A 6,000-nucleotide genomic window follows, 5' to 3' on the forward strand; every position below is an offset into this window, starting at 1 on the left:
AGTTGAGTTTGCCCCTCGAGGTGACCTACTCTAAGTCCCCTGCTCAGCACAGAGTTGCTAAAGCAGGCTGGTCAGGCGGTGTCGAGTCAGATTCTGAGCATCTCCAAAGACGGAGAATCCACAGCCTCTCTGAGCAACCTGTTCCAGTGCTTGACCACACATACCATAAAAACATTTTCTTACGTTTAAATGGAATTTATTGAATTTCAGTTTGTGCCTATTGCCTCTTGTTCATTCCTTGGACAACACTGAGAAGAGTTTGGTTCCACCTTCTTTAACCCTCGCCCCCATCAGGTATTTACACACATTGATAAGATCCCCCTGAGTCTTCTGAGCTCCAGGCTGAACAACACAGCCTCTGTCAGCCTCTCCTCGCATGGCAGATGCTCCAAGCCCTCCATTGTACTGGAACCTCTCCAGTAAGTTCATCTCTCTCTTGTACTGGGCAGACCAGAATTGGATACAGCATCCCAAATGTGGCCTCACCAGGCTAAGCAGAGGGGAAAGATCATCTTGATCTGCTGGCAATGTTCTACCTAATGGAGCCCAGGATGCTGTTGGCTGCCTTTGCTGCAGGGGCACATTGCTGGCTTACGTTCACCTTGTCACAGAATCACAGAATGGTAGGGGCTGGAAGGGACCTCTGGAGATCATCTGGTCCAACTACCCTGCCAGAGCAGGGTCACCTAGACCAGGTTGCACAGGAACGCGTCCAGGTGGGTTTTGAATGTCTCCAGAGTTGGAGACTCCACCACCTCTCTGGGCAGCCTGTGCCAGGGCTCTGCCACCCTCAATGTAAAGAAGTTTTTCCTCATGTAAAGATGGAATTTCCTGTGTTCCAATTTGTGCCTGTTGCCCCTTGTCCTGTCACTGGGCACCACTGATAAGAGTCTGGCCCCCTCGTCTTGACACTCACCCTTTAGATATTGATAAGCATCGATGAGATCCCCTCTCAGTCTTCTCTTATGAGGAAGGTCTCTCAGCCCTTCCTCATAAGAGAGGTGCTCCAGTGCCTTGATCAGTTTTGTACCCCTCCACTGGACTCTCTCCGTTAGTTCCCTGTCTTTCTTGAACTGAGGGGCCCAGAACTGGACACAATACTCCAGGTGCGGCCTCACCAGGGCAGAGTAGAGGGGGAGGATGACCTCCCTCGACCTGCTGGCCACACTCTTCTTGATGCACCCCAGGAGACCATGGGCCTTCTTGGCCACAAAGGCACATTTCTGGATCGTGGCCAACTTGTTGTCCACGAGGACTCCTAGGCGTCTCTCTGCAGAGCCACCAGTATCCCCAGACTGCCTGTACTGGTGCTGGGGGTTATCTGCCCCCAGGTGCAGGACTTTGCATTTCTCTTTATTGAAGTGCCTGGGGTTCCTGGCAGCCCATTTCTCCAGCCCAGTGAGGATGCTCTGAATGGTGGCACAATCCTCTGGTGTATCAGCCACTCTTGTCACTTTTGTACCATTTACAAACATGCTGGGGTGCACTCTGTCCCATCATCCAGCTCATTAATTGTGGAGCATGGATTCACGGACTCTGGCGGGGTACAGACCAAAGACCTTTATTGCAACAATTTGACAGGCTTTATAGCTATACACACTCTCCACGCGCAAGTTGTGTCCTGCTGGTAGGTTGAAGGTCAACTGCCACGCGCTTCTCTACTTCTTCCAATTGGTTTCTGCTGTCTATCCACGAGGAGCAACAACTTCATTCTCACGTCCTGTTTCTTACTGATTCTTACTTGTTTTTCTGTTCTCACAAACCCTCTCTCAAGGATGCAGCTTTATCTCATCAAGGTTGGACAGACCTATGCTGCTCTCTATTCCCACAATTCCCCCTTTTTGTTTTTCTATATACAAAAGCTTGATTAATCATTCTTTGCATTATTTTCTGCAGGCAGCCTGAGATACAGGGCACAATAAGCATTAAGGCACACAAAGAATAGCAACAACAATCCAGTTTTTGCAATTGATGATAGCCATCCAGAAATACCCCAACTGCGCAGCAAGTTGTTTGGTCAGTCCCATTCATTGTCAATCTGTAGCTAATTAAACCCTTTTTTCAATTGCTGGATACTTTTATGGATAGACTCAGAGTGGTCAGAAAGATTCGTACAACACATACCTTCAAAATCTTCACACCCGTGGCCTTGCGCTAAAAGCAAAGAATCAATGACAGCTCTATTTTGAAGCGTAGCATGCCGAATAGAGTCTACATCTGCTAATAACCCACCTAATGCTAACGACGTGGCATTGGTCTGTTTAGACAGCCAACACCCTATTTTATTCAGCATATTTAATGCTGTTGCTGTTCCTTATGAAGGGAGAATACTTAGCCCTACTCTTTGTCCGAGATTTGGGAATGTTATACGGTCGTCACCGTGGAGTGAAGGTATGAACTGTTCTCTTGGCTCTGTGTTTACTGTGTGCTCTGCTCACTGTGTCTTTGGCCGTACGCAGGCCTCTGCTCGTAGATCTGCCACATCTCCCCCTTTTTTGTTTAACATCAGACCATTTATAACAAGGTCGCCATGACTTGTGCTTCTACTCATCGTGACACTCTTAGCAGGTTACATACTAAACACAATTAAAAACAGAATCAAAAAGAACCCTGCTAAGGCAATAAATACCCAGATTCCTAAATTTAGCCCCAAAAGCCAATTTCTTTGGATTTACCCACGAGAAATTATTTTGTAATATTTCAAATACATTGCAGTTCATTAAGTCTTGAATCTTTAGTATTTGAGCTTTTAGCTGATCATGTAAAGGACGAATATTTTGTTGCAACGACATGTCAAAAGCACCTTGGAGATGGTGTTTAACCATTTCCCAGCCATGTAGTGACGTATTCTGGGGGAGAGATGTAACACAAAGTCTTCGAGAGTTGTACTCCCAATCACAGTACAGAGAAATACATGTTTTAATGCATTTTGCCAATCCCCTATCCATATTACTGCTGTTTCATACCTTATTCATGTTAAATTTACACAATAAGATTGATTACATCCTTGTATACTTGCATTTTGAGACAAAGCAAACATACAGATGAGAAGTACAAATCATTACAGAATTTTCTTGCTCACAACTTCTATTTGTTGCAGTATTATCTGTGGTTAGCATGCACCCCGATTTAAGGTGCTTATAATACACCTTCAGTTGTTCAGGCCATTCAACAGTTCTTATGAAATGTCGCTCTACTGCTGTGGATGACAAGACATGTTTAGAAAATTTAAAACATGAGAGCGTATGTGGACAATAAAATAAGGAAACTGTCTTTTTCATAAAAGCAACATTAATTGCAGTAAAAGATTAAATAACAATTGGTTCTCTAGTTGTTTTATAAATGCTCCTTCAAGTCTTTGAACAATACCAGTAACATATTGAGATTCTGCCTGCATTTAACAGTTCCTGTGGAAATAAGTCAAAAGCCCTTACTGTGTCCCTGAACCATCTACAAACACCGTACGGGTGCCATCAAGAGGCTTTGGTGCTAGCAGGATGTGCGGATGTAAAGGAATTTGTGAAAGTGACTGTAATAATCTGTGCTAGGGGAAAGAATAATTTATTTGCCCAATATAATGTACTAAGGCTATTTGTAGGTTAAGACTTTGTGATAACCAAGGGTCAACGTTGTCCTTTTTGATGGGGACATGTATGTGGCTTGGGTCCATTCCAGAAAGCTGCTGACAGCACAAACGACCCTGGAAAAACAATCGCGGTAACATTTCAATCATCATAGTTACTGGTTTTGAAAAGGTATGTGGCAAAAATACCCACTCTAATGCAGTCAGACTCTTTGCGAGTGCATCATCCCACTGTCCTATCAGGGCGTAAGTTTGAAATTCTTGTAGGAAGGTGTTCAATGCGTCTTGCAGCAGTAGTAGACTATATCTTACCTGCAACATGCTGTAATGCCTTCAGAGCTGTTGGGGTTAATGAATGTAGAATTTATGGGGGGAAGCGGGGGGGGGCAGACACAGTGCTTCGGGGCATCCCCTGTATCTTCAAAGTGCGCTCGTGTCTCTCTCCCCCTCTCTGACCCGAGACAGCCCCCCTATATCCTGCACTGGATTGAGTGGAGAAGTACAGGCTAGAGTCGCTGCATGCATGGCCAGTGCACGCAGCAAGTCCCACCAGACTCTCCTGCACTGGATTGAGTGGAGAAGTACAGGCTAGAGTCGCTGCATGTGTGGCCAGTGAATGCAGTGAGCCTCACCAAACTCATGATCCAGCTTTGCTAACAGCGGCTGTCTGATACGTGACTACGTTGTTGTAATCCCTTCTTGTTATCTTCTTCTGTGAAGGTCAGGTTCTCATGGATACACACACAGTTTTTAGAGCAACATATTCTACAACTCGTACAAGGGTACGATGCAAAGTGGCATCTACAACTGATCGTATAATGCTTATTAAACACAGTAAACAGCATACTAAACATAACAGACAAATTCCTTCCACACAAGCAATGAGTATAATTTGCTTCAACTAACCTCACCCCCAAGTCCATCCAGCAAAGAGATTTCACCCAGTGGTCTCCACAAGTTGCTGTTTCAGTCAGTGCAGTTCCTGCAACTGGGCATGGATGGATTTGGAGTGGTCACTTAGATTCATACAATACAGTCCTTTAAAATCTTGACAACCATGTCTGTGAGCTGAAAGCAAAAAATCAGTAGCAGCTCTGGTTTGCAGCATCGCATATCGAATACTATCTACATCTAGCAATAACTCAGAAACAGCGGTACTAGTAGCATTGTTAAACTTAGCCTTGGCAGCAAGAGAGTCCTTGTTATCACAAATCCTTGGCAGCAAGAGAGTCCTTGTTAGCAAGAGCGCATGCGGACTCCCTGTTCTCGCTGGTACTGTGCTTTGATCTTCTTCCACAACAGGCCACGATTCTCAAGCAGCTGGATAAGGTGTCTGTGAGTCCATCACAGGCTTATGTCATCCAAATGTTTTTCTTGCCAGCACCCAAGACTGAATAACAATTGGTGTGATATATGTGTTTTCCAGCACCTAGGTGTGAGTCCCTTGAGTGTATTTACAATCCTCCTTGCCGATCTTCCGTTGCTTTCCCATATTCCACCCCCTTGCTCAAGAGACCACTTCTGCTGGGGTTCATTTTATTCTTGCAGGCTATAACACAGAGTAATTTACCAAGGCATGCGATAACATATACACATATAGGAAAAAACCAAAAACATATCTCTATGGTACTGCTTTGAATCAGGTGTCCTATTTCTCTTTTTCTGATGCTTTCTCTTAGTGCGTATGGCATACTTTTGTGCTAACGTGGCACATTTCCCATCTAATTGTTCCTGTTTGGTTTCTTTTTTTTTCTTTTTTTTTTCTTTTCTCTTTTTTCTTTTTCTTTTTTTTTACTTTTTTTCTTTTTGTCTCTGTTTTCTCTTTTTTTTTTTCCTTTCCCATCACTTACAACTGACATAAAAGTCTGCCTTTGCAACAAGAGCTCAGTTTCTCATTTTTCCTTAAGTTTCTCATTTTCCTACAGAGCATCCTATAGATTTTGGCTCAACTCCTTTTCCCGATCAACCATGATCTTATAGGCAAACAACAAACAACTAGCCATATGCTCTGCACGGGTGAGCCGTTCCCGAGAGTGTAAACATGTCGGCTGGTGAAAACTCCCCCAATATTTCAGGACTTCCATCGGTTCTACAGCCCATCCTGGTGTATCTACCTGGGGCACGCTCACCTTACATCTAAACATTGTGTATATACAGACTTCACTTGACGGAGTGTCAGCCCTAGTCGCGTACGAGAACAGTACCACACCGGGCAGAACACCTGCTCAAGTGGAGTCACCTAACGACACTGCACACAACAAAAAGCAAACAGTAGCACAGATGCTGATCAGCAGGTATAAGCTGGCGCCCACACACACTTAAACACAGCAGACATACAAAACCAGCACTTTTGTCTCAGGGAGACGACTGGGGAGGGGAGGGGGCGAGGCGGGCGGCGGTGGGAGCAAAGCAGCTCC

The sequence above is a fragment of the Rissa tridactyla genome, chromosome Z (assembly GCF_028500815.1).
Source record: "Rissa tridactyla isolate bRisTri1 chromosome Z, bRisTri1.patW.cur.20221130, whole genome shotgun sequence".
Lineage (NCBI taxonomy): Eukaryota > Metazoa > Chordata > Aves > Charadriiformes > Laridae > Rissa > Rissa tridactyla.